The 23,423-nt window shown below is 43.9% G+C and overlaps 5 non-coding genes across 5 annotated transcripts; all 5 read left to right on the top strand.

The window, feature by feature from the left end:
• Positions 1 to 20: 20 nt before the first annotated feature.
• On the top strand, positions 21 to 109 carry trnas-gcu (transfer RNA serine (anticodon GCU)). Its single transcript has one exon. It is a non-coding gene; the product is annotated as a tRNA-Ser (tRNA).
• Positions 110 to 890: 781 nt separating this feature from the next.
• trnas-gcu (transfer RNA serine (anticodon GCU)) lies at positions 891 to 972 on the top strand. Its single transcript has one exon. It is a non-coding gene; the product is annotated as a tRNA-Ser (tRNA).
• A 789-nt stretch (positions 973 to 1,761) lies between these two features.
• On the top strand, positions 1,762 to 1,843 carry trnas-gcu (transfer RNA serine (anticodon GCU)). Its single transcript has one exon. It is a non-coding gene; the product is annotated as a tRNA-Ser (tRNA).
• A 4,793-nt stretch (positions 1,844 to 6,636) lies between these two features.
• trnas-gcu (transfer RNA serine (anticodon GCU)) lies at positions 6,637 to 6,718 on the top strand. Its single transcript has one exon. It is a non-coding gene; the product is annotated as a tRNA-Ser (tRNA).
• A 3,430-nt stretch (positions 6,719 to 10,148) lies between these two features.
• On the top strand, positions 10,149 to 10,230 carry trnas-gcu (transfer RNA serine (anticodon GCU)). Its single transcript has one exon. It is a non-coding gene; the product is annotated as a tRNA-Ser (tRNA).
• Positions 10,231 to 23,423: the final 13,193 nt, after the last annotated feature.

Raw genomic sequence — 23,423 nt, 5'->3', positions numbered from 1 at the left:
CCCCTCGGGCAGTCCCTTTAGCCCCATTTTTGGCCGAGTGGTTAAGGCGATGGATTGCTAATCCATTGTGCTCTGCACGCATGGGTTCAAATCCCATCCTCGTCGGGCTTTCTTCTCCTGTGCTTTGAGGTGTTCCTTGGAGTTACTATGCGGTGGTGGTTTCCCAGCATGGCCAGCTGTTATCTTTGCTTTGAATAACTTAAGATGCTCAGTAGCATTTCCTGTAAGCTACATATTGTTTATATAGTAAAGCATAAATACAATACAAGCTTTCCTGAGACCAATCGCATGACTCCCAAACAACTGTCAAATAAACACTGGCAAGGAACAACCCCTCTTTCAGAGAGAAGACCTGCCTGCTGAAAAACAGGTGGCTAGAGCAAGAAGAGGAGTGAGATAGAAAAGAAAGGATGAAGAACAGGGAAAGGTGAGACACCGATATGTTGTCAAAGGTAAAACAAGTGCAGATATATTAGTATTAATGAACCATTAACAGGAGAACTAACAGTTCTATGTAAATATGACTGTTACCTGGTTAGTTGTTGGACTACAGAGACCACTATATAAACAGGTGTAGACAGCACATATTGATGTCTAGTTGAACTGCATCACCGATGACTAGTTTAATGAGGACTAGTTGAACAATAGCTAGTTAAATAAGTAATCGTTGAATTGGGACTAGTTGAGTAAGGACTAATTGAATAAAGAAGAGTTGAATGAGGGCTAGTTGAGTATGGACTTGCTGAATGAGTTTTAGATCAGCAAGGATGAGTTAAATAAGGGTGAGATGAATGAGGGCTATTTGATAAGGAGTAGTTGAATAATGACGAGTTGAGTAGGCACTAATTGAATTAGCAGTAATTGATTAGGTACTAGGCTAACGATCACTAGACGAGGTGGCCGAGTGGTTAAGGCGTTGGATTGCTAATCCATTGTGCTCTGCACGCATGGGTTCAAATCCCATCCTCGTCGTGCTTGCTTCTTCTGTGCTTTGAGGTGTTCCTTGGAGTTACTATGAGGTGGTGGTATCCCAGCATGGCTGGATGCTGTCATTGCTTCAAACAACCTAAGATTCTCAGTAGCATTATCTGTAAGCTTCTTTTTGTTTATATAGTAAAGCATCAATACAATACAAGCTAGGTGCTTTCCAGAGACCAATCGCATGACCCCCAAACAACTGTCAAATAAACACTGGCAAGGAACAACCCCCCTTTCAGAGAGAAGACCTACCTGCTGAAAAACAGGTGGCTAGAGAAAGAAGAGTGAGATAGAAAAGAGAGGATGAATAAAGGGGAAAGTTGAAACACCGATATGTTGTCAAAGGTAAAACAAGTGCAGATATATTAGTATTAATGAACCATTAACAGCAGAACTAACAGTTCTATGTAAATATGACTGTTACCTGGTTAGTTGTTGGACTACAGAGACCACTATATAAACAGGTGTAGACAGCACACATTGATGTCTAGTTGAACTGCATCATCGATGACTAATTTAACGAGGACTAGTTGAATAATGGCTAGTTAAACAAGTAATCGTTGAATTGGGACTAGTTGAGTAAGGACTAATTGAATAAAGACGAGTGGAATGAGGGCTAGTTGAGTATGGACTTGTTGAATGAGTTTTAGATGAGCAAGGACGAGTTAAATAAGGGTGAGATGAATGAGGGCTATTTGATAAGGAGTAGTTGAATGATGACGAGTTGAGTAGGTACTAATTGAATTAGCAGTAATTGATTAGGGACCAAATTAATGCGCACTTGACGAGGTGGCCGAGTGGTTAAGGCGATGAATTGCTAATCCATTGTGCTCTGCACGCATGGGTTCAAATCCCATCCTCGTCGTGTTTGCTTGTCCTGTGCTTTGAGGTGTTCCTTGGAGTTACTATGCGGTGATGGTATCCCAACATGGCCGGATGCTGTCTATGCTTGAAATAACCTAAGATGCTCAGTAGCATTGCCTGTAAGCTAGATTTTGTTTATATAGTAAAGCATCAATACAATACAAGCTAGGTGCTGTCCAGAGACCAATTGCATGACCCCCAAACAACTGTCAAATAAACACTGGCAAGGAACAACCCCCCTTTCAGAGAGAATACCTACCTGCTGAAAAACAGGTGGCTAGAGCAAGATGAGTGAGATAGAAAAGAAAGGATGAACAGGGAAAGGTGAAACACCGATATGTTGTCAAAGGTAAAACAAGTGCAGATATATTAGTATTAATGAACCATTAACAGAACTAACAGTTCTATGTAAATATGACTGTTACCTGGTTAGTTGTTGGACTACAGAGACCACTATATAAACAGGTGTAGACAGCACACATTGATGTCTAGTTGAACTGCATCATCGATGACTAGTTTAATGAGGACTAGTTGAATAATGGCTAGTTGAATAAGTGATCGTTGAATTGGGACTAGTTGAGAGAGGACTAATTGAATAAAGACGAGTTGAATGAGGGCTACAAGCTGGTGCTGGTGAGCAGAAGGCTCGGTCTCCCATGGTGCGGAGTCTGGTTTTTGGGACTCGGAGGAGCAGCTGCCTGTAGATCTGAGGGAACGGGTGGAGGTTTGTGGAGTGATGAGGTCTTCTAGATATGGTGGTGCGTGTCCATTGATGCATTTGTGGGTAATAATCCACAATCCAGGCGACCAGAAATCAAGTTTTTCCATGCCCTTTTTCCCCATTCCTGCCCCGATAAGGTCTTTCAGTCGAGCAAATTTTGTAGCTTTAAATCCGTTTCCCAAAAACCAGCAAAATTGTTTAAAATGTTGCATAGCCTTGTGGAGAAGCCCCTGTCATGAACATTTGAACCATTGCCTGCTCAGACTTGTGATGCTCCAGTGTGGTAGTATGCCATGTACTGTGGCAAAGTTTGCTGTATTGGTGAAACTCTTGGCGTGCAGGCTTACAGCCATCAGCCACTCCCCGTTTGACTAAACCTGTGCAAGTTTCAAAAGGTGAGCTTTGCAACTAGGAGGATTCTTTTAGTCCAGTCCCAAAACCAACCACCTTTTAAAATACATTTTATCTGCAATGTGGTCATAATTCTAAGCAGTCCCATATTGGTCTACAGCACTTTCCCCAGGAACCATGGCCATGTGGAGGCTCTGGCAACCACCAACCTTCTGCAAGTGAAGGTCTAAGCAGCATCCATGCTTAGACTGCACAGCAATGCTACCAACATCAGGATATGGCTTGTAATGCCAGACCTTCAGGACACACATTGATGTGGGGAGTAATCTTTATTGGCCAAAGGTGATCAGAATCTTTTATGCAGAGGACATATTTCTGCCAGCCTTGAGACACCTAAGCATTTCCTGCAGAAGTCTAGGAGGCAGCTTGGAAGACCTTTTTCTGCTGCACAGAACCATGGTCGTCAGAAGCATGCTCTGTCAAGTAGTGGACGGCCTGTGAGTAGTCTTTGCCCTTCTCATGGTGCTGGCTGAAGGTAGTCTGGGTGCCAGGAGGGTACAGGCCATACAGGAGTTTGAAGTCAAAGTCTGGATTGGGGGAAGCCGAGAAACCACCCACACCAAACTGGGGAACCACCACACTTGTGAATCCCTGCTGTCCTTGGCCCAGTTGGTCAGCTGGATAGCCAAATTCTTCCGTCTGCCGCTGGAAGTTGCCAAGTTCAGCTTCCCTCATAACACTGGCAGCTTCTCCTGCCTGGAATCTAGGTTCAGGTGGTGGTAGAGGGGGTGATGGGAGAAAGTCACTGGCATCCATGGTCTGGGCATCATCTGCTGCTTCAGTCAAGCTTTGGGGAGGAACAGCCCACTCGGTTTCTGTGGAGAAAAGAGTCAGGATACAGTACCCAACCACAAGACTAGTACCATGCATCAGACTTATTTGGTAGACAAGACTGACCTGCTCCAGTCAGCCCTGAACCAACAGATCCTGATTGAAAGGGTACAGAAGAACCAGAGACAACATAGCCAGGCTGAAGGGGAACAGCAGACCCAGTACCGACAGCTCCTGCCTGAAGGGGCACAAGTGACCCAGTACCGACAGCTCCTGCCTGAAGGGGCACAGCAGACCCAGTACCGACATAGTATCCCACAGCAGGTGCAGCCGAGTCCAGGCTGCTCCCTACTGGAGTTGTGTAGCCAACAAGCTGAGGGGGGTTAGGGTTTTGGACAAATACTGGTGCAGATACCAGTCTAGGGGCACTGTAGAGTACTGGTGCTGAGTGACCTGTGGGTGCTCCCTGGTAGGAGGCAAAGTTGCCACCAGCACCGCTGCCACCACCACTCTGTTGGTGAGATTTTGATCCTGGGGACATAAAACAGAAGATTTAAGCTGAGTGTGGTACAACTACACATGCCAAGTCTTCAGCAAACCATAGCCTACCCTTCAAATGCATCCCACATGACTCCACAATCAACAACACACAGAGGGAAACCCTGAAAAACAAGAACACAACATCAGAAACTTCTAGAACCAGCTGGAAACAGTTGCTGCCAACCAAGACTGTAGCAAACCTCAGGAAGAAGCCTGCAGTCTTCATAATGAAAGTCAGAAGTAAAGGAGTCAGCACAGCTGAGAGTTTTTAAATGTTGCCAGGGACCAGTTCTGACCAACCACAGCTTAACGGGCTAACGACACACAGCTGCTGTGTTCTGACTCCAAGGAACCATTCTTACCTCAGCTGATGCTACAACTGACTACGTTTACATGGACCACAATACTCCCAACATAACCAGATGGAGGAAAGAGTTGCATTAAGAAATGTATATGTAAATAGCAACATTAAACTAATCAAGTTAGTATTTTCAGTAAGTGATAATCACATTAAGGTAGGTGGAGTATCCCGACCATAAACTATATTTAGATGGACAACAGCAATCAGATTATTGCCTGTAACCAAATTAACGTTGTCCTCATGTTTGTTCTGGGTCTACCATGGCTTTTCAGGAGCTGTCAATAGTGATTCTGGGTCAGATGCCAGTGACCTTCTCCCTTCACCCTCTCTACCACCAACTGGACCAGGGGCCTCATGTACAAAGAGTGCGTGGATTTCAATGTGCGTGTAATTCTTGCGTTTTTCAAAACTGTGCGTACGCCCAAATCAATGCACGTTTCTTTGAACATCACAATAAACGTGGATTTGAGTGCACATGCGGGAGCACAACATTCCGCTCAATCCTCCCTCAAATACATACAATTGAATATGATAATGAGGATAATTATCCATTAAAAACCGCTCATCCTGGTCCGGTCTCCGCTCCCTATTGGTAACAGAACTTTGATATGCCCGCACGAAAAGGGAAACAACAAGGGACACAGTTACAGCAATATATATATCCGTTCACACGAGGCAGCCTCAACATGGCCGACAGAGCAGCAGCGACCCCACAAGGCAAGACACCTGGCCCCGAGGCCGCTCTCTCCCTGCAGATGCTCCGAGAGGAACTTCAAACTTCCAGAGAAGCGGTGCTGACACAGATAAAGTCTGAAATCATGGCATCGTCTCAAGGAGTTAAAAATGACATTGAGTCTCTCCGCGCGCAGACAACCGCGGACATACAAGCTTTACGAGAAGAACTGACCGGTGAGTTGACACAGCTCCGCTCCTCACAGGCCGAGACGGCTAACACACAGGAGATTGAAACCACGCTCAACGACACCATGAACAGAGTAATCTCCAGAGGTGTGGACTCGAGCTAGACTCGAGTCATGAATTTGATGACTTTAGACTCGACTTGACAAAGTGTTAAGACTTGCAACTCGACTTGAACTTGAGAAGACTTGCTACTTTCACCAAAACACAAAGATTAAAAAGTATGTTAATAACGAACACGCTCTGTGTGTGTGTGTGTGTGTGTGTGTGTGTGTGTGTGTGTGTGTGTGTGTGTGTGTGTGTGTGTGTGTGTGTGTGTGTGTGTGCGTGTGTGTGTGCGTGTGTATGCATTTGTGTGTGTGCGAGCTGGCAAAGCATCCAATCAAATTAGATCCACGTTGCGACAGCATCCAATCAAATTGCAGGACAACCAATGACGAAGAAATGGTAACCAAAGCGCCGGTTTGCAAAAATGATACCGAAGATAATTTCGTTTGGGTACAAAAACTATGAGGTGGTGAACAAAAAAAGAAATTGCGGTGTGCAAAACATGCAGGTCGAAGATCACAGACGGAGAGGAAACAACTTCCAACTTCGTTCGACATCTGAAGTTGCACAAAGAATGGTAAGTAGAGCTGGCGAGCTAATGCTCAGCTAACATTACTTTATCTGCTAAGTAAAGTAACTTTTCTAGCTGTAGTTTATGATGCTGTACTGGTAATGTTACATTGCAAACACGGTAATCTGTTGCGTCCACTGCGGGTTCACTCCCCGACTCCTACTTTGATAAACAGGTGTAGACAGCACACATTGATGTCTAGTTGAACTGCATCATTGATGTTTAATGAGGACTAGTTGAATAATGGCCAGTTAAATAAGTAATCGTTAAATTGGGACTAGTTGAGTAAGGACTAATTGAATAAAGATGAGTTGAATGAGGGCTAGTTGAGCAAGGACGAGTTAAATAAGTTAAATGAGGGCTATTTGATAAGGAGTAGTTGAATGATGATGAGTTGAGTAGGCACTAATTGAATTAGCAGTAATTGATTAGGGACTAGGTTAACGACGACTAGACGAGGTGGCCGAGTGGTTAAGGCGATGGATTGCTAATCCATTGTGTTCTGCACGCATGGGTTCAAATCCCATCCTCGTCGTGCTTGCTTCTCCTGTGCTTTGAGGTGTTCCTTGGAGTTACTATGCGGTGGTGGTATCCCAGCATGGTCGAATGCTGTCTTTGCTTCAAATAACCTAAGATGCTCAGTAGCATTACCTTTAAGCTTCATTTTGTTTATATAGTAAAGCATCAATACAATACAAGCTAGGTGCTTTCCAGAGACCAATCGCATGACCCCCAAACAACTGTCAAATAAACACTGGCATGGAACAACCCCCCTTTCAGAGAGAAGACCTACCTGCTGAAAAACAGGTGGCTAGAGCAAGAAGAGGAGTGAGATAGAAAAGAAAGGATGAAGAACAGGGAAAGTTGAAACACCGATATGTTGTCAAAGGTAAAACAAGTGCAGATATATTAGTATTAATGAACCATTAACAGGAGAACTAACAGTTCTATCTAAATATGACTGTTACCTGGTTAGTTTTTGGACTACAGAGACCACTATATAAACAGGTGTAGACAGCACACATTGATGTCTAGTTGAACTGCATCATTGGCCCGGTTTCACAGACAAGGCTTATATCAAGCCAGGAGTAGGCCTAAGTCAGACTAGTAAAGCTAGGTCATTTAAGTGGCTTGCATGAGCGTGGCTTACATTTGTCTTAGTTAGTCCCAGACTGTGGAGTCCTGGAGTAAGCTTAAATGAGAACACCTCATTAGCTTAAGTGGGAGCACAGTCTGTTAGCCTAATGGTGCTCACAAAAACCTGGAATGGAATTGAGGACAGTTTTGCTGGAGGGAATTTTGACCCCAAACATGGCTGAAACTAAAAGAACACGCTAAAAGAACTATACTGAGTATGAAAAAACTCTACTTAAACAAATTGTGGGAAATCATGCTGCTATTGAACATAAGAAGAGGAGTGCTTGGGCTGCCATTTGCAGTGAATTCAACTCAAATGAAAATGTAACCACAAGAGCGGTACAGCAACTGCAGGTGAGACATGTCTATTATGATCTGTATATCACAGATGTGATATAGTTTTGTGACATTGTTTATATTGAATGATATCTGCCTTCATAGACTCTGTGGAAGAACATCAAATTAGATTTGAAAAAAAGGAATGCAGAGGCCAGAAGAGAGAGATTTACTACTGGTGGTGGACCCCCACCAAGTAAAGACAAGGCCGATGAATTGGCTGACTTGTTGACTGGAATAATAGAAGACCAGCAACCTCTAGATGGTATACCAGATGATGACCATTTGGAGAGTGGGCATGAAGAACTAAGCACAAATGGTAAATATACCATAGAAAGTAAATTATTTACCTCCTTCTGTACATGATTATTCCACTGTCTGTGTCTATCTTTATTTTTATTTAATTCCAAGGACCATGTGAGTTTTTGGATCTAACAGTGTTCTTTTCCCAGAGGAAATTATTCTAACCCTGGTGGAAGAGCCAGTGTAAGGTGACTGTGCACCCTCCACATCTGGCATGGCATTCCAGAGAAAAGATGCTGTCACCACCTTCCAGCAGAGACCAAAAAGGATGTCCATGCATGAAAAGTTAGCCTTAGAATTTCATGAGCAGAAAATGAAAGAAGAGCATGACATGAAAATGAGAATTCTACAGGTCGAATTGGATATGAAATTAGAAGAGAGAGCTGTTCAAATAAAGATGCAAGAGATAGCTATGTAATGTAATGAAATATGTTATGAAAATAAATGTTTTCTCACTTGACAAGAGTGTGAGTATTGTAGTCACCACAACCTACATTTTAGAACAGCCTTGGTTGAGTTTCTCATTTAATTTTTCAGCACACTATTTATATATGTTGTACACAACAAACACTATTAAGGCAAAAACAAGCCATAATCAATACATTCCATGGTTAAATGTATCTCTTTTCTAACTGAAGTGCTGCAATGTGAAAGCAGCTCTGAGTGCAAGTTCTCGTTGGTTATTTACTGCCACCGGCATGAGCACATCTGGATCATTCTGGTCTTCCATTGCAGGGTCAGGACAATTATGCTGCTTCAGGTAGTTGTGCAGCACAGCTGTAGCAATGATCACCTTGCAGCATCTTCTTGGCTCAAAACGAAGTATTGCGTAAACACTGGAATCGATTTTTCCACACTCCAAACATACGCTCGACCATCCCTCTAGTGCGAATATGAGCTCTGTTGTATCTTTGCTGCTCAGTTGTTGTGGGATGTGGCCAAGGCGTGAATAAATAGGAGCATATCCACTGTCACCAAGTAGTATTCCACTATGTTGCCCTCTCTCAAACTGAGCACACAATGAAGAGTTGTGAAGAATCCTTGAATCATGTGTTGCTCCCTTCAAACGGGCAACAATGTTTGAAAACTCTAAATTTGGAGTGCATACAGCCTGAACATTGATGGAAAACCAGTTCTTACGGTTCCTGTACTCCTCAGCATCAGGAGTTGATGGACACTTGATTTCAACATGACATCCATCAATACAGCCAATCACTCCTGGGAAGTTCCATAGTCCATATTCCATATTCGTAGAATCGCACTTTATAGTTGGCTTGCTCAGCAACATCAGGGAACTTAATGTACAGATTTCTCAGTTCACAAATGGCACTGCAGACATTGTGAACTATTCTACACACTGTTGCTTCACTGACACCAAACAAATCAACAGTTTCACGATGAAAGGTTCCAGATGCCAAGAATCTCAAAGTGATCAGAACTTGGAGAGAACTTCCTCTTTGAGACACGGAGGAAAGTCTAGGCTCAAGCAAAGTAATTATCTCCGGTACATCTTCTTTGTACATACGAAAGCGGTCTCGGAAAGTTATTTCATCAAACTGATTCAATGGATTACTCCTATCCATAAGTATTTGTCTGGCTGGCTTCTGTAGTGAATATTGGTCTTCATTTAGATATTCCAAATACTCCATGCTCCCAAACCATCTGTGCTCCCTTTCACAAACAGTACTAAGCCGAAGTTAAACCTGCCTCTTTGCAGGACTAATATAAACTTAAATTTAGTCCTAGAGTAGCTCTAATCCACCCTCTTGCAATTGGCTTTGTTTAATCCAGAACAGACTAAATCTATGACTATTTTAAGATATGTCTGTGCAAGTGACCTAAAGTTAAGCCAGCTCAAACAGCTTTTTAGTCTGAGACTAGGCTTAAGCCTTGTCTGTGAAACCGGGCCATTGATGACTAGTTTAATGAGGACTAGTTGAATAATGGCTAGTTAAATAAGTAATCGTTGAATTGGGACTAGTTGAGTAAGGACTAATTGAATAAAGAAGAGTGGAATGAGGGCTAGTTGAGTATGGATTTGTTGAATGAGTTTTAGATGAGCAAGGACGAGTTAAATAAGGGTGAGATGAATGAGGGCTATTTGATAAGGAGTAGTTGAATGATGACGAGTTGAGTAGGCACTAATTGAATTAGCAGTAATTGATTAGGGACCAAATTAATGAGCACTTGACGAGGTGGCCGAGTGGTTAAGGCGATGGATTGCTAATCCATTGTGCTCTACACGCATGGGTTCAAATCCCTTCCTCGTCGTGCTTGCTTCTCTTTGGGTAACACAATGTGTCACTTCCTGGTGTTGCGGTCTGTCGCTGCTGCACGGCGTGCAGGCTCAGATCTTTTCCAACTTTTTTGTCTAAAACTTAGATTGTTTTCTGCTAAAATAGCATTATATCTGGTACATTACTGTCTTTATTTCAACACTCGCTCATTTTCTCTTCCGTAACTTTCACTGTCACCAATCACCGATACATTTTCTGTCCGTTAGCCTCTGTTAGCATCTTAGCATGGCCTCTCCGTCCACCATTTCACCTCTTTGCTGCTCAGTGTGTGAAATGTTACATGTATGCATTTCTGTTAACATAGGGAATCTTAATTCAAACACTGTACTCAGATTAAAGAAAAGCAAGTCTTGTTTATTCAACACCAGCTCAACTGAGGATTTGTCTAATATAAAATGAAAACAAAAGAAATTGAACCTCAGATTATGAATACAAAAATTATGAAGAAAACTACATTTTGTCCACCATCTTCCCAAAAATGTCAATTAACTTAGATAACTGGTCATCCCTCTTCTTTTCCCTCTCCTCCTCCTTTTCATCCAGCTCCCTCAGCCTCTTTTCTTGTCTTTAGTCTTGAAGAAAGTCCAAAACTTCATTTGTCCTTTTTTTGGTTTTCTTCCCTCCATTTGTTGGTCGCTCCCTGTTTGTAAAGGAAATAGTAGGGCCGTTGAAAAATCCTCACGGGACAACAGTTTCTGAATTTAAATCACCAGTGGGCTATGTATTTATATTTACAGGTGAACATCTTTCGTCTCGCAGTCGTACATGAATTATTTTCCTCCGCCCCCTGTTTTGTTTACATTCTCCCTGGTAACCTCCTTTTATGTCACAACGCAATGAACTGTGGGTAATTCCCTTTCCAAAAGTCTGCAGAGATGCTGACTTACAGTAAGTGAGCAGTAAGGGCTCAAAATGTCTGCTGGGAGCCCTCGCGCACTTAACGACTTTAGGAATGAGACAGCCCTGAACCCTTACGCAAGTCATTGGAGCGCACCTGTAAGTGTGTGAGTCTGTGAGGGGGAGATTCAGGGTTAATCAGATGGAGGAAAGAGTTGCAGCAAGAAATGTATACGTAAATAGCAACTTAAAACTAATCAAGTTTGTATTTTCAGTAAGTGATAATCACATTAAGGTAGGTGGAGTATCCCGACCATAAACTATATTTAGATGGACAACAGCAATCAGATTATTGCCTGTAACCAAATTAAGGTCGTCCTCATGTTTGTTCTGGGTCTACCATGGCATTTCAGCAGCTGTCAATAGTGATTCTGGGTCGGTTGTACCCCTTCAGGGATGCCAGTGACCTTCTCCCTTCACCCTCTCTACCACCGACTGGACCTGTACTCCAGGTAGAAGATATCTCAGGTGTAAGAAGGAAGCTGATCATGGCAACTGACAGCAGCAGACAGAAGAATGTGTCTACCTAGCTACCCGTGACTCCAGATGATATGGGTAATGACAGAACAAGATCGCGGATACCGGCGGCAGAAATTAGTTTCTACCATAGAGTGTCCGGGCACTCCCCTAGGGATAGGATGAGAGGCTTGGTCAGTTGATCAGCTGGTGTGGAAATACCCAGAGGTGGACAGAGTACTCGACCTCAGTACTTGAGTAAGAGTACAAATACTACTGGTCAAAATTTACTCCGTTACAAGTAAAAGTAGCTCAGTCAAAATATTACTCGAGTAAGAGTAGAAAAGTACTTGCTTTTAAAGGTACTTAAGTTTCTTGGAGACATTAATCTGCCGAAGTTACATCAGGAACAGGTTACGAATTTAGACTCACCGCTCTCAATAGGAGAACTCCATGAAGCTCTTCAACATATGCCCAATAATAAAGCTCCGGGCCCAGATGGTTTCCCAGCTGAATTTTACAAGGAATTCTGGAGTATATTAGCACCAACATTTTATAAAATGATTCTAAATGCTAGGGAGAATAAAAGCTTACCCTTAAATATGAACTCTGCTAATATTAGTCTTTTATTAAAACCGGACAAGGATCCCTTGCTCCCATCGAGCTACCGCCCAATTTCATTGATAAATGTAGACCTTAAAATAATTAGCAAGGCCATTACTGAACGTCTGAAAAGAGTCACCCCTTCTATTATACATCCGGATCAAACAGGCTTCATTAAAGGTAGACATTCGTCTACTAATATTCGCAGATTATTAAATATTATAGACTATTCGAGTATCAATAAACAGGAGACTACTATTATATCCTTAGACGCGGAAAAAGCATTTGATAAGGTAAATTGGAAGTTTCTATTGGCAACTTTGCATAAATTTGGATTTGGCGAATCTTTCATTAACTGGATAAAAATATTATACAGCTCTCCCAAGGCACGTGTAAGGACAAATGATCAAATCTCTACAAGTTTTACCTTGCAAAGAGGCACTAGACAGGGTTGCCCTCTCTCTCCCTCATTATTTGCAATATTTATTGAACCTTTAGCAGCAGCTATTAGACAAAATCAAAATATTAAAGGTATACAATGTAAAATATTAGAGCACAAAATAAGTCTTTATGTGGATGACGTACTCCTCTTCCTCCAGAACTCACGATCTTCACTATCACAGACAATTGCACTTATAGAGGGATTTTCATCTCTGTCTGATTATTCTATTAATTGGTCTAAATCCACTGTTTTGTGTGTTAACTGCAATTTTAGGAATATAACCAATACTCAATTACAATCAGGGAACATTAGATATTTAGGCATAAACATCTCCCCTAGGCTGTCAGAGTTAATAAAATTAAATCATGTTCAGCTTATAAAGAAAATAGAAGATGATCTTTCCAGATGGAGCTCTCTCCCCATTTCGCTCATGGGTAGAATAGCCACCATTAAAATGATGGTTTTACCAAAAGTAAATAATTTTTTCTCAATGATACCATGCAAACCCCCTCTTTCCTGGTTTAAATCGTTGGACTCATATGTATCAAAATTTCTGTGGAAAAATAAAACTCCACGTATTAGTTTAAAGACATTGCAAAAATCCAAAGAATATGGAGGTTTAGAATTACCTAATTTTCAGTATTACTTCATAGCCAGTAAGTTACAGTATATTGTAAAATGGTCAAAAGATCATCCTTTAGATAGTCAATGGCTGGACTCAGAGCAAGTGTTTTGTAATGAACTAGAAATCTCAGAGTTACCATTTATTAGTCAAAGTATCAAACGTCATCAATGTTTCAAAAGCATTAATATTAGCACAACTTTATCAGCTTGGTGGGAATTTCTTAAAATAGCTAAAATTTCACTTTTTCCATGTGACCGTACACCCATATGGAACAACCCAGACATCGTGAAAAAGGATAAAAAGATGGTTAACTTCGTTCAATGGAGAGATCAAGGAATACGGTACTTACAGCACGTAATTGTAGGAGGACAGTTTGTACCTTTCAATACACTTATTGTTCAATACGGAGTTAGCAGGAATACATTTTTAGAGTATCAACAACTTAAGGCAATAATAAATAAAACATACAAAATTAGCCAATTAGATTTACAACTTCCCGCTAAGATAATAGATTTATTGAATCTAAGCACTTTAAAGTTGTTATCAAAACTCTACAGGTTAGTGTCTAAACTGGACGATTCAGTCTCTCTCCCGATCTTTAAGTGGGAGGCGGATCTCTCTCTTAATACCGACCAGTTTTCTTGGTCACAAATATGCTTAAATACGTTTACTATGACTAAAAACCCAAACCTACAACTTATACAGTACAAAGTTCTTCATAGAATACATTATACTGGACAAAGGATGTTCCAGATGGGCTTTGTCACCTCTATCTGTTCACAGTGCACAGAGAACACCCCAGATAATTATATGCATGCTTTATGGTTCTGTACACCGGTACAGAGGTTCTGGAAGGAGATTTGTGAGGATTTATCCACATGGATCAACCACAGAATCCCAGTGTGCCCCACGGTATGTATATTAGGTCACCTGGGAGACACTCAAATAGATCCTAATTGGACACACCGGGTTCTCACTGCCTTATGCATCGCAAAGAAAACCATTCTAGTAAATTGGAAACAAAAATCCAGTTTATGTATCAACCATTTTAGGAATCTTTTATCAGATCATATTAGTAGTGAGATAATGTCTGCCTCCACTGAACAACATTCGGCTGAATTGCACTCTCTGTGGTCCCCGTTTATTGGCTTCGTTACCTAGTGGGGGCGGGGGGGTGGTGATCTCGTAGCCCTTGGGGTTGGGGGTCGGCTTGGGGGGTCTGGGGCGCGGGCCTCGGGTGGCCCCTGGGGGGCGGTGGGGGGGGGCCGCGGGGCCCTGTCCCTAGCCGGTGGGGGCCTTGGGGGCCTGTGGGGGGGGTTACCTCATGGCGGTGGGGGGGGGTGGCTGGGGAGGGCTCGGGCGGGGGGCTGTGGCTGGGGCTTGGCCCTCCCTCCTCCCTGTTTTTATGGCATTAATCACATGCACTCAACACAAGGGGCGGGAGGGGGTCCCACATCACCCGCGTTCCCTCACCGGCCTGGGCCTGGGACGGGTGGGTCGGGTTACCCGGGCCTGGCGGGGCCCGCCGTGCAGCCTGGGGTGCCTTCTGGCGGTGCTGGATCCCCCCGGGGAGGGGGAAACGGTGCGTGATTGTATGTCTGTGTCGGTGAGAATGGATTTGAGCCTCCATTGGCAGGACATCAAAAACTTAATAATTTATCAATATTATATTATACAAAGATGGTTATTATTATTATTATTATTATTAGTATTATTATTATTATTATGTATAGTATATTATATTATTATTAGTATAGGTATCGGATAGGTGAATGGATGAATGAATGGGATGCCTGGGTCTGGGGCCCTCCGTTGTCGGGCCTGCGCGGGTGTCGCCTTGTTGGGGGGTTCCCTCTCTCCGGGCCCGTCTCCGGTCCCCCCCGCTGCCTCTACGGCGGGGCGCCCCTCTGGTCTTGGAGGGCCACTTTCGTGGGGGACGGGTGCGCCTGCCCGCGTCGGCGGCCGGGGCGGCTCTGTCTCTCCGGGCAGGCTGGCCCCCTGCCGGGTGGGGGTCGTTGGCCTGAAGGGTGAGGGCCTCCTGGCCGCGTGTCCGGCCCGGACCGGGTGGCCGGGGATTGCCTGGGTCGCAGTCCGCCGCCGCGGGGTCCCTGGCTGCTTCTTTCCGCGCCGTGGGGGCCCCGCCCGCGGGCCCCCTCGGCCGCCGCCGGGTGGGGGGGGGGGCCTCGCAGGCGGTGGGTTGCCTCCCTCTTACTTCTCCCCTCTGTGGGGTTGCCGGTGGCCTGGGTTCCGGGCTCTTCCTTGTCGGCCTCTGGTCTCGCGGGTGGCGGGGTTGCTCCCCCCCCTCCCCCACTATAGATACACTTCAGGTGGAGCTTTGTTTGGTTTATTACACACACACACACACACACACACACACACACACACACACACACACACACACACACACACACACACACACACACACACACACACACACACACACACACACATATAGTCATTTAGTCACATGCATACACACACACACACACACACACACACACACACACACACACACACACACACACATGCATGATCATATACATACACACACACACACATTGACATACACACTGGCTTGTTCACCTGCATGCTGGCTCTCTAGTTTTTGGGTTTAGGTAGCGGTAGCGATAGCTTAGCTCAGACTGCGATCAGATCTCAAGATTTAGGTCGATTGCTGTTCGTGTTTTGGATGGCTCCGTGCCGGTTTCGTGCTTTGTTTGTGGTTTTTTTTTGTTGCAGATTTCCAGTGTTTGACGTGTGTCTCCGTGTGTTCCTGCTTCCTGGATTGGCAGTGGATGTCGTCACCCCCCCCCCCCCCCCCCCCCCTCCCCCCCACCCCCCCCCCCCCCCCCCCACCCAAAAAAAAAACAAAAAAAACACTGGGTTTGTATGTGTATATTTATGTATGTGTACGCATATGTGTGCGTATGCGTACTGCATGTGCGTATATATATGTGCGTATGTATATATGTGCGTAATGCACATATATACACTTTTGGTTTCTACCGTCATGGTATCAATCAATAATATGTGTGCAGACAAGGTAAAAAAAAAAAAAAAAAAAAGGTACTTAAGTATCCAAAAGTAAATGCTTTTAAATTTACCTTAAGTAAAAGTAAGAGTAAGAGTAAGAGTAGATTTCTTATTTTCCACATCAGTAAATTACTATATTTTTTCTAAATTAATTGTTGCGGCTCTGTCTTGACTTGTTGCAGCTCTGTCTTGACTTGTTGCAGCTCTGTCTTGACTTGTTGCAGCTCTGTCTTGACTAACGCAGGCTACTTTGGCGGTATTGTTTTGAGGAGGCTTGACATATTTCCGCTTTACGTACATCCCAGTGGAGAGCGTGCACTGTGATAGGTCTCCTCCTTTGACAAAAACAGCTTCTGTCCAATAGGATTTTAGGGAAGAAGAAAAAAGAGCAGACCTGAAAGTAACGAGTACTTTTCAGCCTTCCTAGAAATTTACTCGAGTAAAAGTAAAAATATTTGTGTTGGAAATGTATTCAAGTAAAAGTAATAAGTACCAAAGAAATCTAATACTCAAGTAAAGTACACATCCTCTGGATATGTACTTAAGTACAGTACTCAAGTAAATTTACTGTCCACCACTGGAAATACCCTGGGATCCCCCCAAATGAGCTGGAAGAAGTGGCAGAGGGAAGTCTGGTCTATCCGGCTAATGTGCCACAAAGGGAGTGCTGGTTCAGTTATTAAAGTGTTAATAATTTGCCATGGTGTCTGATGTGCAGCTGTTGAGCCTCAAAAACTTGGTCTCTTGGCGAGATAATCCACAATCCAGGAGATCAGAAATCTCAAGTTTTTCCGTGGCTTTTCCATTCCTGCCCCGATAAGGCTATTCAGTTGAGCAAATTATGAAGTTTTAAAATCGGTTTCCAAAGACAAGCAAAAATGTTTAAAATGATGTAGCATAGCCTTGTGGAGAAGCCCCTGTCATGAATATTTGAGCCATTGCCTGCTAACACTTGTGATGCTCCAGTGTGGTAGTATACCATGTACTGTGGCAATGTTTGCTGTATTGGTGAAACTCTTGGTGTGCAGCTATCTGCCTGCAGGCGTGCAGCAATCAGTCGCTCCCCATTTGACTAAATCTGTGCAAGTTTCAAAAGGTGAGCTTCGCAACTGGGGGGATTCTTGCTTAGTCATGTCCCACAAACCACTTCTTAAAATACATTTTATCTGCAATGTGGTCATAATTCTATGCAGTCCCATATTGGGTTACCGCACTTTCCCAAGGAACCATGGCCATGTGGAGTCTCTGCCAACCACCAACCTTCTGCAAGTGAAGGTCTAAGCAGCATCCATGCTTAGACTGCACAGCAATGCTACCAACATCAGGATATGGCTTGTAATGTGAGACCTTCAGGACATGCATTGATGTGGGGAGGAAGTGTAACCTACATTCCATTTTGCTTTGATAATTTTGGTTTACATCAGTCAACAGCATTGTATCACCTTTATTATAAATAAGCATTCACCAAATCCATGTACAAGTTAAAATCTTTATTGGCCAAAGCTGCTCAGAATTTTATGCAGAGGACACATTTCTGCCAGCCTTGAGACACCTAAGCATTTCCTGCAGAAGTCTAGGAGGCAGCTTGGAAGACCTTTTTCTGCTGCACAGAACCATGGTCGTCAGAAGCATGCTCTGTCAAGTAGTGGACGGCCTGTGAGTAGTCTTTGCCCTTCTCATGGTGCTGGCTGAAGGTAGTCTGGGTGCCAGGAGGGTACAGGCCATACAGGAGTTTGAAGTCAAAATCTGGATTGGGGGAAGCCAAGAAACCACCCACACCAAACTGGGGAACCACCACACTTGTGAATCCCTGCTGTCCTTGGCCCAGTTGGTCAGCTGGATAGCCAAATTCTTCCGTCTGCCGCTGGAAGTTGCCAAGTTCAGCTTCCCTCATAACACTGGCAGCTTCTCCTGCCTGGAAGCTCGGTTCAGGTGGTGGTAGAGGGGGTGATGGGAGAAAGTCACTGGCATCCATGGTCTGGGCATCATCTGCTGCGGCTTCAGTCAAGCTTCGGGGAGGAAAAGCCCACTCGGTTTCTGGGGAGAAACAAGTCAGGATACAGTACCCAACCACAAGACTAGTACCATGCATCTACAGACTTATTTGGTAGACAAGACTGACCAGCTCCAGTCGGCCCTGAACCAACAGCTCCTGCTTGAAACGGTACAGAAGAACCAGAGACAACATAGCCAGGCTGAAGGGCCACAGCAGACCCAGTACCGACAGCGCCTGCCTGAAGGGGCACAAGTGACCCAGTACTGACAGCTCCTGCCTGAAGGGGCACAAGTGACCCAGTACCAACAGCTCCTGCCTGAAGGGGCACAAGTGACCCAGTACCGACAGCTCCTGCCTGAAGGGGCACAAGTGACCCAGTACCGACAGCACCTGCCTGAAGGGGCACAAGTGACCCAGTACCGACAGCACCTGCCTGAAGGGGCACAGCAGACCCAGTACCGACAGCTCCTGCCTGAAGGGGCACAAGTGACCCAGTACCAACATAGTATCCCACAGCAGGTGCAGCTGAGTCCAGGCTGCTCTCTACTGGAGTTGTGTAGCCAACAAGCTGAGGGGGGTTAGGGTTCTGGACAAATACTGGTGCAGATACCAGCCTAGGGGCACTGTAGAGTACTGGTGCTGAATGACCTGTGGGTGCTCCCTGGTAGGAGACAAAATTACCACCAGCACTGCTGCCACCACCACTCTGTTGGTGAGATTTTGATCCTGAGGACAGAAAACAGAAGATTTAAGCTGAGTGTGATACAACTACACATGCCATGTCTTCAGCAAACCATAGCCTACCCTTCAAATGCATTCCACATGACTCCACAATCAACAACACACAGAGGGAAACCCTGAAAAACAAGAACACAACATCAGAAACTTCTAAAACCGGCTGGAAACAGTTGCTTCCAACCAAGACTGTAGCAAACCTCAGGAAGAAGCCTGCAGTCTTCATAATGAAAGTCAGAAGTAAAGGAGTCAGCACAGCTGAGAGTTTTTAAATGTTGCCAGGGACCAGTTCTGACCAACCACAGCTTAACGGGCTAACGACACACAGCTGCTGTGGTCTGACTCCAAGGAACCATTCTTTCCTCAGCTGATGCTCCAACTGACTACGTTTACATGGACCACAATACTCCCAACATAATCAGATGGAGGAAAGAGTTGCATTAAGAAATGTATATGTAAATAGCAACATTAAACTAATCAAGTTAGTATTTTCAGTAAGTGATAATCACATTAAGGTAGCTGGAGTATCCCCACCATAAACTACACAGACAGCTAACACACAGAAGGATATTGAAACCACGCTCAACGACACTATGAACAGAGTAATCGCCAGAGGTGTGGACTTGAGTCATATGACTTGAACTCGAGTTAGACTCGATGAATTTGATGACTTTAGACTCAACTTGACAAAATGTTAAAAGACTTGCAACTCGACTTGGACTTTAACAACAATGACTCGTGACTTCACTTGGACTTGGGCCCTTTGACTTGAGAAGACTTGCTACTTTCACCAAAACACAAAGATTAAAAAGTATGTTAATAACGAACGCGCTCTCTCTGTGTGTGTGTTTGTGTGTGTGTGTGTGTGTGTGCGTGTGTATGCATTTGTGTGTGTGCGAGCTGGCAAAGCATCCAATCAAATTAGATCCCCGTTGCAACAGCATCCAATCAAATTGCAGGACAACCAATGACTAAGAAATGGTAAACAAAGCGCCGGTTTGCAAAAATGATACCGAAGATAATTTCGTTTGGGTACAAATACTATGAGGTGGTGAACAAAAAACGAATTGCAGTGTGCAAAACATGCGGGTCAAAGATCACAGACGGAGAGGCAACAACTTACAACTTCGTTCGACATCTGAAGTTGCACAAAGAACGGTAAGTAGAGCTGGCGAGCTAATGCTCAGCTAACGTTACTTTATCCACTAAGTAAAGTAACTTTGCTAGCTGTAGTTAATGATGCTGTACTGGTAACGTTACATTGCAAACACGGTAATCTGTTGCGTCCGACTCCTACTTTGATGGTCACCCGAAATAAGTTGACAAAATCGGCTTTAACCAGCGCTGCAAATTCTCAGCTTCGAAGGTAACACAACGTTCACGTTACTGCATGGATTTACCGTGTATGCAATCCAGATGGAGTGTTTTCAGCTTCAGCCTGATAGTCAGTGCATCCAGTATTACTACACGGCTGGCTAAGCAGTGGTAGTCATTATCTTTGCTTTATAAAATCAATAAACAGTCATAAATGTCTTAACACTGTACACAATTAAATTAATAGTAAGACAATGTTAAGATTGGTATATTAATAATGTGAGTAATGACGAGTAGTTTCACAAGTAATTCATGTGTGGCTATAAGCGATTTTCTGACATCTATTTAATATGCTATTTAATATATCTATTTACATCTATTTAATATATATACATACATATAATATACACATACACATACACATATAATATACAAACATACATACATCTATTTAATATATCTTACAGATTTGACGAATACCAGATGAACAAAAGCATCCCAAATGAACCACAACAGCCTTCAATCTCACAATTCCTATACTTCTGTTGGGCATTACAGCATGAGTCATCCACAACAGAAAGCTACCACCAATGCAATACTGTCTGACTTGATTATTGATTGCAACTTGCCCCTGTATATCGTGGAAAACAAGAGCTTTCGCCACTTTCTGACAGTACTTGATCGTAAGTACAGCCCAGTGTGTCGCAGAACATTGACATCAAAAACAGAGAACCTCGCTGCAGAGAGACGTTCAAAATTAAAAACTCAACTGAGCAACACTCACCATGTTTCAGTCACTGTGGATATTTGGTCTGACCGAAAGATGAGGGGGTTCCTTGGTATCACTGTGCATTGGATAGAGAAAGAATCGGAGACGATACAGCTAAAGTCCAATCTCTTTGCCTGTAACCGCTTCAAAGGCTCACACACAGCTGAAAGAATCTGTGACCAATTTGATGTAATATGCGATGAATCCAACATTAAAGAGAAACTGGACTACATTATTAGTGACAACGCTGCTAACATGCGTAAAGCCTTCACTGTGTGCTTCCCCACCGAACAAGAAGATGATGATGATGACGGGGATGATCTAGATGACCCAGAGCTCTGGCATGACTTAACCCTGGAAGACCAGCTAACAGTAGATGCTGCCATGGCAAAGAAACAGCGCTTGCAGTGTTTTCCGCACACTCTGCAGCTGGTGGTGGGAGACGGCTTGAAAGAAACAAAATTGGCATTTCCTTCCCTTTCAAAGTTATCCAAACTCAGTTCACTGCTGCACACAAGCACGACGTTCAAAGATGTGTTTGATGCTGAATTTCGGGAACAGAAAGGCATTCCTGCCGCTGTCAACACGAGATGGAACTCAACACTAAGGCAAGTGAAGGCAGTTCTCCAGTGTGATCATCCAAAGCTCTTTGCTGTTCTGGAAAAGGAGTTGTCATTCACAGCACAGGAGTGGAATCTGTTGAAGGAGTGGGTGGACATCTTGAAGCCGTTTGAAGAAGAAACTGATATGACACAGGGGGAGAAGATAGTCACAATCAGTGCTGTTGTTCCATCTATCTTGTCCCTCAATTACCACCTTGAGAAGATGAAGCCTCCCCCACTATAGATACACTTCAGGTGGAGCTTTGTTTGGTTTATTACACACACACACACACACACACACACACACACACACACACACACACACACACACACACACACACACACACACACACATATAGCCACGCAGTCACATACATATACACAAACATACACAGCCACACAAACATAGAACATAAACATACACACTGACATACACACTGGCTTGTTCACCTGCATGCTTGCTCTGTAGTTTTTGGGGTTGGGTAGCGGTAGCGGTAGCTTAGCTCAGACTGCGATCAGATCTCAAGATTTGGGTCGATTGCTGTTCGTGTTTTGGTGGGCTCCGTGCCAGTTTCGTGCTTTGTTTGTGGTTTTTTGTTGCGGATTTCCAGTGCCTGACGTGTGTTTCCGTGTGTTCCTGCTTCCTGGATTGGCAGTGGATGTCGTCACACCCCCCCCCCCCCTTGTATATTTATGTATGTGCATGTATGCGTATGCGTATATATATGTATATATATAAAATATAGTAATAATGCACATATATGTACCTTTGGTTTCTACCGTTGGGGTATCAATCATTAATATGTGTGCGGACAAGGTAAAAAAAAAAAAAAAGGGAATTTGAAGCCTCAAGTCCGTTTCCTGAGCGGCCTGGTCAGAAGTCTCCAGGCATCCCTGAACAAAAGATTTCTTGGAATCTTCATTAATGGGGCCAGGACACAAGATGGGGTCACTGCCCCCTTTTCAGACCCAGTCTACCTCAAAGCAGCTGTCTTGGATCCAGCTTTTGCTCTGTTGTGGGTGGAGCCCCATGTGCTGGTCAGTCGTGATGTCAAGGCAGAGGTGGCACTACGAGTTAAAGGTACATTTTATTGAGTTTGATTTAAATTTTTTTCCCCTCACAGTCTGATCTAATTGATTGCAACAATAATATTTTTTTCAGTCTAACACACTTCATCACCCACACTAATGGTAATAAGGGCTTGTTTGCCAGAACTGATCCTGCAAGATGCAGCAGGGACAGGGCAACCTGTGCCTCTTATTGACGAAGAACAGGTAGAGCTTGGACAAGGAGAAGGGCTGTTTGCTGCATACCATAATAGACAGAAGAAGGATGTGGGGACCACTCCAGCACTACAGCTAAGTCACTACCTTGACATAGCAGCAGGACAGAATGTTCTTTTGTTCTGGGAAATGAACATGAAGACTCTTCCTTCACTGTTCCAAGTGGCCATCAGAGTCTTGGCGGTGCCTGCCTCCAGTGCTGCAGTGGAGCGAGTTTTCAGCCGTGGTGGCATCATTCTACGGCCCCATCGTGCACAAATGACTGACAGACTTTTAGCCAATATGGTCTTTTGCAAGTGCAATGCAGCATAGGACCCTGAAATGACAGAGAATGTGCAACCCTGATGACGAGTTGAGTAGGCACTAATTGAATTAGCAGTAATTGATAAGGGACTAAACTGTTGAGCACTA

The sequence above is a fragment of the Cololabis saira genome, chromosome 23 (assembly GCF_033807715.1).
Source record: "Cololabis saira isolate AMF1-May2022 chromosome 23, fColSai1.1, whole genome shotgun sequence".
NCBI classification, from domain to species: Eukaryota; Metazoa; Chordata; class Actinopteri; order Beloniformes; family Belonidae; genus Cololabis; species Cololabis saira.
The sequence above is the reverse complement of the archived record's forward strand: the minus strand, read 5'-3'. Positions and strand labels throughout refer to the sequence as shown.